This window comes from Physcomitrium patens, chromosome 2, assembly GCF_059467195.1.
Source record: "Physcomitrium patens ecotype Gransden chromosome 2, ASM5946719v1, whole genome shotgun sequence".
Lineage (NCBI taxonomy): Eukaryota > Viridiplantae > Streptophyta > Bryopsida > Funariales > Funariaceae > Physcomitrium > Physcomitrium patens.
In genome coordinates this window covers 19,947,086-19,959,563 of record NC_143411.1, presented here as the reverse complement: position 1 = coordinate 19,959,563, position 12,478 = coordinate 19,947,086, and positions in this window count along the sequence as shown.

Sequence of the window (12,478 nt, the reverse complement as noted above, 5' to 3'; positions counted from 1 at the left end):
GTATTATATAAATTTGTAATAAATATATAATTTATAGTCAATATAAAATTATTTTAGCTCCATACTTATTTATCTATTTTTTTCTACTTCTACCTTAGAAGATACTTTTAATGTTTGGTGATATTAATAGAGGTAAAAAAATAATACCTAATAAAATTTTAAATGATTTTATTGAAAGAAATTATAAAGGCTTCAATAATAATCAAATAATAAGGTGGTCTTCTTGTTTTGATATAAGACATTATTAATGGTTGAAAGGACCTATCAATTATCTTCAAAGAAAAATAAAGATTGAAACTTCATATTTATTATATATTTATTACAAATTTATAATTATCTAAATAATAAAAGTATGTAGAAATAGATAAAAGTAGATAAAAATATGTATGTTTGTGATATTACCTCCCTCTCTTCCTTTCAAGAGGCAAATTCTACAAAGAGCAGTCATTATACGTTGAAAAAATCCAAGATGCAGAAAATTGTGTTTGCTACATATTTTGATCTTTGTTTTCTTTGAAGATGGTTGATAGGTCTTCTCTGCCATCGATGGTGTCCCATACTAGGGCGGAAAGGCCACCCTATTATTTGAACATTGTTGAGGCCTTTGTAACTTCCTTCAAATAAAACATTTGGAACATTATCAAAGGTCGTTCCGACCTCTAATAAAATCATCAAACATCAAAAATATCTTCTAAGGTCATAATATCAAAAAAAATTTATCTTATCATTTATTTAAAGAAAGACGTGTCATTCTTGAAGATCTTCATCTTGATTACATTGACTTGAAAATTGTAACAATTGCAATGTTTTGTCCAATAAGTCAGCAAGTAATAGCTCTTGAATTGAATCTGTTGATTGTTGATTTTTCGTCTCCTTAGCATCACAAATGTACAAAAGTTCCAAACAAGAATAAAAGGTAGAATGCTATCTTTCTTGGAACTTATTTTTTTTATAGTAAAGATTTGTTATTCTTCATCTTGATTTTTATGGATGTTATCAATGAAAAACCTCAACTTTCTTTGTTGCATTCGTAAGATTCTTTGCTAGCTCCCATATCCATTTATTAATATCATATCCGTACCAATGAACAAGATATTTTAATCTATTTCAGTGCCACCTTGAATCTAAGACTTCTTCTACTTCAAATTCTTGATTATTATTCACTTCTATAGGAAGAGGTGGCATTTGTCATCTTCTCGAGATATTCATTGTCATATATGGCTCAAAAAGAGACATATGAAATACAAGATGAATCTTCATAGACTGCAATAGATAAAATCAATAAACAAAAAAATTGACTTATTTATTAATAAAAAAAGTTCCAAGCCTATGATAGTCTAACTTGTCACAAGAACAAGTAGTCTTAATATTATGTCGAAGTAGCCATACCTTATTATCTATGTTAAATTGTGGTTGTTCCTTCGACAAGCATTAGCATTGATCTTTTATTATTCTTGAGCTTCCTTTAATTGTGCCTTGATTATTGCATGTAGTTCTGACAAACAATTCATCAAATCTTTTGGTGCAAGATTATCAATTTTTAAAAAACAAAAAATATTAAGTTGTAGATGATAACCATAATTGTCAAATAAAGATATTTATTAAATAGAAAAATATACCAAATTATTTTACACAAACTTTGCTAATAGCAAAAAAATTGTCCAGTCATTTTGATGATAATTAATAGTACACCTCAAATACTACTCCAAAATTTGATTCATCCATTCTATTTGTCTATCAATTTAAGGATAAAAAGCCAAAGAAAGCTTTATATTGATTTTTAAAATCTTCAAAAGGATTTTCTAAAATCTTAATATAAATTGATTTCCTCTATTAAATATAATATCTTTTAGGAATCCATGATAGCAATAAATATTATTAAAAAATATCTTAGTCATTTTTTCACTTGTGATAGATTTTTTACATGATACAAAGTATTCCATCTTAATTTAACAATCTACTATCACAAATACAGAATTATATAAACCTAAGATTAGAAGATTCGTGATAAAATTTATAGAAACAGAAGACCATAGTTGTTTTAGATTAAGTAATGGCTGAAGAAGTCCATAAGATTGATGACAATGAGTTTTGAAACTTGAACAAGTATCATGTGATTATACAAAGTTTTTGACTGCCTTCCACATTTGATGGCATCAAAAATCTCAAAATATTAGCTCCAAAGTCTTATTGTATCCAAAATGCTGCACTGCTAAAAAGTCATGACGAGCTTAAAGAATACGGAATCATGCTTATTTTTTGGAATGTATAATTTTTCTTTGAAGTAGAATAGATTATTTTTAAACTTGAACTTCGAAGTATCATAAGACTTAAAAGAATTATTCTTGATATTATAAACAAGCAAATCAAAAGACATACTTGATTGAATTTACTTAATGAATGTCAAATCAATAGTCAATGTTGATTTTATTGCTTGAAGGTGAAAATTCTTTGGCATCAAAAAAATCATTCTTTGTTGATCAAAAGGTGCATCTCTTTCTTTTAGTGCAAGATAAGAATATCTAAAAAAGGCATTTGATAAATCTTATTATTTTTTGAGTTTATAAGTAATCTTGAAATCAAATCTTAATATAGATATACTCCAATGGACTTGGCAATGATTCAAAATATGTGCCAACATGAAATACTCAAGGTTCTTGTAATCCATATATACAATAACTAAACTAAAAGAGCTTTCTAAATAATGACACTATTTTTGAAATGAATCTATAATTACTAGAAGCTCTTTGTTGTAGATCTTGTAGTTAAACTTAGCTATTGAAAATTTCTTGGGATAAAAAATAACTGGGTGAAGCTTATCATCTCCTCCTATTTATGAATAAACAATATCCAAAGAAAAATTTGTTGCGTTTGTTTCTATGAAGAATGCCTTAAAAAAATCAATGCAATAGAAGATTCATACAAAAATAAATGCTATCTTCAAGACTTCAAGAGATGTTTTTGCTTCTTTGCTCTACTCAAGTTTGTCTTTACATGTCAAACATATAAAAAAAACTACAACTTGAAAAAAATTCTTAATGAACATTAGATAATATTTGGCAAATCCCAAAAAAAATTATACATCCCAGATTCTTTTTAAGTCCTTCCAATCCATGATAGTGTGGATCTTCTTAGGATCCATTATTTATCTTTTGTTTGAAATGATGTATCCTAAAAAATCAACCTAAGTAGTGTAGAATATACACTTTTTCATCTTTGTACATAATCTTATATTTTTAAGTTTTTGTAACATACAACAAATATGAAGTTTATATTTTTTTATATTCTCAGAGTAGATTAGAATTTTTTTTAAATAATAGATAAAAAAATCATTAAAAAACTCACAAAAAAACATCATTCATGAGATGTTGAAAAGTAATTGGTGTATTTGTGAGTCCAAAAGGCATGACATTATATTTGAAATATCCATACTTAATTTAAAAAATAGTCTTTTATTCATCTTCTACTTTAATGTGAACCAAGTTGTATGCTCCTTATAGATCTATTTTTGTATAGATCTTTGTTTAATTGAATTAGTCAAAAAGTCCTAAAATTAAAGTTAAAAAATATCTATTCTTGATGGTGATCTTATTAAGTCCTTGATAGTCTTTGCACATCTACAAAGCTCCATCTTTTTTCTTTACAAATAAGATAGAAGCTTCTACTAGAAATTTTAAGTGGTATATGAAGTTTTTAGCTAGGTTCTTGTTAATGTATTCGTTTATTGTAGCCAATTCATTTTACAATAAGTTGTAGATTGGTCCGAATGGTGGTTGAGTTCTTTCTTGTAGAACAATTGAACAATCATAGAGTTGATGCTTTGGAAGAATATTTATATTTTTTATTTCAAAAATATCTTTAAAAACTTGATATTAGCTAAGAATACCACTTGACATCTTTCCACCATCAGAAATGTATGTGGCATATATAACAAAAGATGGCCCTTCTTTTATCACATGCATGAAAGCTCTTGCTCCTATCAGTAAGGATTTGGATATACTAGGCTTATTTATTTCTACTTCACTATCAAAATTATAGATTAAACTATAAAAAAATTTAAGGTTATAAGAAATCAAATCTATTTAAAGATTATATTTTTTTAACTATGATAATTTAAAAATAATCAGATTAAAAGAAGAGCTTATTACATTAAATATTACTATAATATTATGATTTTTAATTATTACATCTAAAAAAACAATATTATAAATAATATTTCTAAAAGATAACAAACAATCATCTTTGACTTCTACATGTATAATTTTAGTTTTCTTGAGTAAAGATATTTCTTGTTTTTTGATAAAGTCTTTGTCTATAAAATAGATTAAGGCTTCTAAATCTAATAATGCAAAAACTTTGTGATTTTTAGGTCCTAAACATATATCTATTATAAAATAAGGTGAAAAATCTAAAAAAAGAATATGACCTTTAAAAGGTGTTGTACATAATTTCAGCCACATTGTTCCTATTGTAGCTAAAAAAATTTATTTTTAGATACATTGTCTTTTTTAGCAATTGTACTCCTCATTTTGTGATTGCATTGCTTCTTTGGACAATGTTGAGCAATGTGCTTAGCTTTTCTACAATATAAGTATAAATTCTCATGACAATGTTGAATCTTTTCTTGCTTAGTGAGAAATTTAAAATGTATCTTATCAATTTGCATTGGTTCAAGCTTTGATAAATAAGTTTTTGAAAACTTAAGAGTTGCCATCATTACTCAGCTTATTCTTTTTAATTCAAGTTTTTGTTTTTGATGCCTTTCAAATAATTGATTGTTGCATGGAATAGCTTGAGCAATAAATTATTCCAAAGATTTTGTTTTTGACATTGTCAATAATAAATCTTTGCCATTATCCTTCAAACTATATTAAAATTGATTGATAAAGGCTTTATCATTTTTATTCATGTTACAAGTAAAGTTTTGGAATTCAACAACATATATGGTGGTTGATTGTGATCTTTGTTATAAAAATAAGAGTTTAATTTCTGCTACTCTTTTTCAATCACTTTCTTTGAATGTGGCCATAAACACTTCTAAGAATGAATTCAAGTCATAAAAGATTCGTGAATCCTTTTCTATCAAAGATACAAATCAAGAGAGAGCACTTCCACATAGAATTGCATTAACAAATCCAACTTGAATAAATCCATCAAGATATTAGAAGAGATACAATCTTAGATAGAAGTTGACTTGTCGTAAAATTCTTCAAAATTTTAATCCTAATCCATGTCATACTTGTAGAAGCAAAACTTCTTAGATTGAGTTGTGAGATTGATTTACTTTCTTCATTCAATTATATAACTTCTTGACATAGACTTTGGACTTCTTCTATAAGCATAGGATTAGTATTTCTATAGTTGGCATTTTTGATGCATAAAATTTCTAGCCTAAAAATATTGACAAGTTCTTAAAGATCAGCAATAGTTGAAAATTTATTCTCACTTCTTCCAAGTGTAGCATCCATGATGTTTCCTTCCCTTTCAAAAAACTTAACAAATTTATAAGTCAAAGAAGAAGAAAATAATCTGCAACCTCTAATATTAAATAAAATTTTCTATAAAGAAGGATAATTTATTCTCTTTAAAGAAGATATCAATATTAGAAAATTAAATAATTTATTTAAAAGTGAATATTTTGTAACCTCCAAAATAGAAAAATAGAAGTGGAGTAATCTACTCACTTTTAAAACAAGACAAGAAAGATAAGTTAGCATTCTTATCAAACTATCAAGGATATGAAGCTTAAAAAAAGAAATCTTCAATACACTCCTATGTCACTCAAAAGAACTAAAAAATCACTCAAAGATGATATAGTATTAAACTAGAATGGCTATTGCCAAAGTCAAGAAGATTAGAAAGTCTTAAAAAAAGACTAAAGTCTAAAAAAGCATTGAAAAGAGTGAAGAAGGCTTCACTCTTGCCTCCATATATACTTTTAGTTAGGAACTACATGGTAGTATTCTATAGGACCTCCAAAATATGTTGACTTTGTAAGACACATATCTTAACTTGCAAGTCCAATTTTCTATATGTGTACTACATAGTTGGCTTGTTTTGAAAGCTACCAATACGTGGTGAACTTATTGATCAAGTTTCTAATCTATCAATCAACTATAAACACATATAGAATCAAAATAGCATCTATGAAGCTTTTAGAAAGCTTATTTAAAAAATATTATGAAATAAATCTATTTTTATATACTTCTATTTAATCCTATAAATAAATATGTATATTCATGATAAGTATAAGTTGAAAAAATTAAGTACATATAAGAAGCTTATCTTCTAAATTAGACACAAGTCTTGTAAGTTAGACACATTTCTTGTAAGTTAGACACATTTTGGAGGTCCTATAGAATATTACCATATAGCTCCTAATTAGATTATATATATGTATATATATATGTATATATAGAGGCAAGAGTGAGACCTTCATCATTCTTTTTAATTCCTTGCTTTCTTCTAATTAAATTTCAAGAGTCTCTAATTTTAATAACTTTTAGAAATAGCCATTTTAGTTTCTTCTTGATTATATATATATATATATATATATATATATATATATCATCTTTTTTTTTAAAACATCCTACTTATTTATTTATATTCATTAAATTTTTTTTCTTTTATAAAATAACAAGAATATATTTCTGATATCAAATTTTTATCTTTTTTTAATTAAAAGTGGATTATATATTTTTTAAATAAGATATAAGAATATTAAAAATTATCAATCATCCACTTTTAAATTCATATTATTCTTAATATTTTTTTTTCAATTTTTTTTTTTTTTTAATTTTTCTTAAAAAATATTAGACATCTTTTTTTTATAATATTTTCATGACAAAGCTTCTTGAAATAAAGTGTGTAATGGCATAAATGTAAGAACAATGAAAATAATTAATAATTATAATGCATCTATTCAATTAATTACTATAAGAAGCAATAATATTAGCAAGAATTAAAGATATAGAAATGATTGGAATTACTTCGACATCAAATTAAATCATATTACTTGTAACAGGGCATGGATAGGATATTTGTATTATTTGCACATAGAAATATGTAGTTGGAGGATTTGAGATTAAGATGGTGATTTATGTGGGATCTACTATAGAACCTTTTAAAAAGGCTTAAGGTAGTTATCATGGTAGAATCCACCTTTAAAATCTTCTAGAAAGGTAATTATTTTAGTAGAATCCACCATTAAAAAAATTCTAAAAAGTTCCAAGATAGTTGGATAAAGTATATATAAGATTGATTGAGGCCATTTAGGACATTTTGTCATGTATAGCTTCAGACTCTTTTTCTTAGAAAAATTTGGTTTTCTTATTTTATTCTATTTGATCTTATTTGATTCTATTTGATTCTATTTTTTTTATTCATTATTATCTTTTATGCTTTGTTTTATTTAATTACTTTCAATTTTTTTTTAATATGCTTCATTTTACGTTGTATCAAGATCTTTGTTGTTATGGATTTGGTAAGGTTTTAGAACTTAGAGAATCTGATCTTGTTCTATTGGTATCAAAACAAGTCTTAGTTTGTTTCTTAGTAGTGTATTGATAGCCACTATTTAGTTGGAAGTCGATTGTTATGATCACATTGACACTATTTTGAGGCTACAATAAGCTACTTTAAGAAATTGGTTATAAGGAGAAAAGGCATTACAATAGCAAAGTTCAATAAAAAAAATTGTAGCAATGGAGATGTAGTAGAGTAATCCCAGATGAAGACTCAGATACAATACCTCGTAGACTAAATGGCTATTCTACAAGGGCAAATAGAAGCTTTTAAGATAAGGGAGTTGATATTTGCTACTCTAAAATTGAGCAAGCTCTGTACATACTCAGGGACCTTGAGTCAAGAAGATGTATGCTAATGGCTCTTCAATATGCTATAATATCTCTAATTATCTAGGACAAATATTAGTGAAGAAATTACATATGCTTCTAATTATTTGAGAGGTGTAATAACTACTTGGTCGCAATATTGATCTCAAAACTATAAAGCTCAAGGTGGATTTGGTGACTAGGAGGAATTTGAGACCAAGCTTAAGAATAAATTTTGGCCCATCAATGCAAGAAAGTTAGCATGCAATCAATTGGCTAACCATATACAATCCAAATCACTGCAAGATTATATCTCTCTATTTAAGTCCCTATGTCTCTAAATTGATAATATTTTAGAGGGAAAGATGATGAATCAATTTGTACGAGGGTTGAAATTTGTGGCCCAATGAAAGATGGAATTAAAGGATCTATAAAAATTTGAAGAAGTAGTTTGGATTGCAAAGAGGTTTGATGCTATAGATTTCAAAAATCATAGAGTATGACTTATAGTACAGAGTTTTATGCCTCTAGCGAATACTATGATACAACAACTAATGTTGATGGAGATTGATGCTCTATAAGACCCATTGATACGGAAAAAAAAACAAATATTGGTACAAAAGGAATTTTTCTTTTACTATCAAAAGCCAAACCATCAAATCAAAGATGGTTTAAAATATCAAAATTCAAGCATCAATAAATGACAATGGATTTATAATTTTGAGGGCTACGAAGTTGATGAAGAAATAGAACAAGAAAACAAGACTCCTTACTAAAGGCACCAAGGGCTAGTATTGAAGATAGTTGCTATTTCTTAGAGACAAATGGCATAGCTTCAAACAACTATCAGAAAGGTTGATTAGTATATCTAATAAGTTGAGTAAGAAGACAATTATGTCAAGTGCTTGAAGATTGTGGCTCTACAAAAAATTGCATCTTCATGGCAATTGTCAACCGATTTGGGATTAAAACAAAGGTGATCAAAAGAGAGAGTATATACCTAGCAAATGACCAAGAGAAATGTGTTGAGTGAGACAAGTGAAGAAGAAATCCTAAGACTAAGACATACTTATGCATTGAGGTCGAAGTTCAGAATAACAAAGCTTAGATATGATGGTATCTTTAGTATGCCATGCTTGGAGATGAAAAATAAATAGGCCAATTGGCTAGCAACAACAATCTCTTTTAGAATGGAGGATGTATGGTGATTCTTTATACCTTTGTATCGAGTAGAATAGCAAAATGATCTATGACTAAGAGCTTACTTGTATGAATGACTTTCATGAAGAAGCAAATACAACATAAGCAACTGATATATATGGTGGTTCCAAATCTTACCTCAGTGGTGGAAAAGATAGCCAAAGGAGATGAAGGAGTAGAATATTTTGTACATGAATATTGAGATTTCTTTTTAACTGGCTTATCTAATGGCATGCCACTTGATCAAGGTACCTCCTTTCAAATAAAATTAGTACTTGGAGCCAAACGAGCAAGTTGGCCAATTTATTATCTAGTACCAAATAAACTTGAAGAATTACAAAAATTATTGGATGAACTCTTAAAAAAGGATCTCATTCTAGAAAGTATATTACCATGGAGAGCACCTATATTTGTATCCAAAAAAAATGATGGACTTTGATTTTGCATTAATTATTAGGATCTTCATAAGTAGACTATCAAAAATGCATATCTACTTTTACATGTAGATGATCTTCTTAACCAACTTCAAAGTGCAACCATCTTTAGGAAATTGGACCTTTGAAATGGTTATTGATAGATTCCTATTGATAAAAAAGATATAAAACAAATGGCATTTCATACTTGCTATGGACATTTTGAATGGCTTATATTATCTTTTCGCCTCACCAATGCTCCAACTTCTTTTGTGGATTTTATGAATAGATTATTTTGAGATCATTTAAAAAAGTATGTAATTGTCTTCATTAATAATATCCTAGTTTATAATAAAATCTATGAGGAGTATAAGTAACATCTATGGGAAGTATTGCATCCGCTACGTGATAGTTGTTTCAATTACAAGCAATCAAATTGTGAACTTTGGAAGTTGAAGGTCACATTTTTGGAGCATGTAGTATCTTTCAAAGATATGTGCATGGAGCAAGACAAGGTGAAAGCAATGGAAGATTGACCATCTTCCAAGGATGCTTGTGAAGTCCAATCATTCTTATGCCTTGCTAGATATCATTGCCCTTTTGTTCAATAATTTGCACACATTGCTGCCTCACTAATAAGCTTATTTGAAAAAAGTGTCCCATTTAAATGGCAATTGGAACAAAAAAGGGCCTTCAAGGAGTTGAAAGAAGCATTGACTATTATTCTAATATTACAATCATATGATCTTAATTTTTCATGTACACTTAACATTGATGTTTTTGACTTTGCTATTAGCGTGGTTCTTCAACAACACTATGATAGGATCCTTTAACTTGTGGCATATAAATCACACAAACTTAGAAGGGTAGAGCATAATTATTTTGCACATGATAAAGAGCAACTAGTAATTATACATGCCACAAAGGCTTAGCGATATTATTTTTTGGAAAAGCTATTGATTGTTCAAATTGACTACCAAACCTTGCTATACAATTTGTATTTAGAAAATATGAAATCACAATATCATTGTTGAAAAGAGCAATTCCAACTCTTTGAAATCCACCTTGAGTAGAAGCAAGGGCAGCAACACACCATAGTGGACACCTTATCATGTAAATCCCACTTAAAACTTGAATCAAATGACAAGACAAAAGTCACTACCATTAGTAGTATCATTTCAAACTTAATAAGAGGAATAGAATGGAAGGAAGCTATGCATTATAATGTTTATTTTAAAATAGTTACCGATCAATTAAAGATAGATAATGTATAATATTGAGATTAGTATATCTATGATGCCTTATTCTATTTCAAAAAGCATATTTATGTACCTAAAAATGCTAAATTTTGGACACACATATTTTAAGAAAGACACAACATCCTAATATCTAGACACCTAATATACAAAAAGACTCTAGAACAGATTTAAAAGACATGGTTTTAGAAAGGTTTGAATTGTGATGTTTGAACTTTTGTAGATTCTTAAGAATCATGCCAATATAATAAAATACACAACATAGTATCTCTTGAGCTATTACAGCCAATTCTACTACTTATGGCACGTTCTCATATTACGTGAAATCTTGCTTGAGAATATGTTAAGCATCTGATTGTGAAAAATAAAAGAAATTTGTAACAATAGGTCCTAATTACTCTAATAAAATCATAAATAAATTTTAATAGAAGCTTAACAATCATAATCGAGCATCAACTAAGTCCAATTATTATTATTTTTATTATTTTTTTATTTTTTTAATTTTTTAAATAAATTATAAAAAAAACAAAAAAAAATCCTAAAAAAACCTAAAGAAATTTTAAATAAATTCTAAAGAAATCCAAATCAAATACTAAACCAAATCAAATCCTAATCTTAACCAAATCCTAATCAAATCTTAAATAATTCCTAATCAAATCCTAATCAAATTCCAATCAAATTCTAATCAAATTCTAATCAAATCTTAATCCTAATAAAACCTTAAATCAATCCAAAATCCTAATCTTAATCAAAAATCAAATCCTAAACCAAATCCTAATCAATCCTTAGTAATTCCTATAACATATTTAAATCTCAATAACTAATGAATGAATTGTTGATTTTAATTCAAACTTTGCATACTTCTTAACAATTAAATTCATAATAAGTACAAAAAAAATTGAAAAAGATTAGAATTATCAAATAAAAGATAACCTCAAAAATGTGCTCAATTACTGGTCGGCCTCCTTTTCTAACCTTGATGCCAATCTCCTAGACCAAATTACTCTTGATTGAACTATTATTTTGTATCCAATATCTACATTCTTCTTAAAAATCAAGCTAACTACTTCTATAAAAATAAATTGCCTCAATCTAATTAGTAGATTAATAGATATCTAAAAAAACTTCACTACTCCTTAAAACTCTGAATTCTAAGACTATAATCTACAAAAACCTTCATGCTTTTCAATCCAATCATTCAATCAAATCCAAATTTAAAACATACATCAATCACAACTGTACCCTCAAATCCAAAAAAATTCACTTATAGATCTATTACCAAATTCTTGAAATTACCCAAAATATTAATCCTATTTTATTTTCCAAAAATCAAAGTCACTAAAAACAACATCGACTTTGTAAAGCTCTTACAAAGTCATTATCTATCCAAAACCCTCAAAATCAATGCCTATACAAACCTTATCAAGTCTCTTCTCAAATTCCAATCTTCAATCAACCAAAGAACTACAAAAACATCATGGAGGCTTGATTTTGTGCCTTAGGGTCTAATTTCGACCCTGGTTGGTAACTAATCTTCTTCGAGTATCAATTTTTGTCTCATTTGGAGTAAATTCTACTAAAACCAACTCCTAACTCCCTTCTACATATGCTTATATCTTTTACTTTTCTAATCTACCTTATTTAGCCTTATTTATGGTCTTACAAAGTAGGTAGAAGCCACTTTTCTAAAAAGGCACTATTACTACTAATACATTTACTACCTTCTTATCTTTTATTTATATTTTTTTACTTTTTCTTTTAATTCGGCTCTTCTATA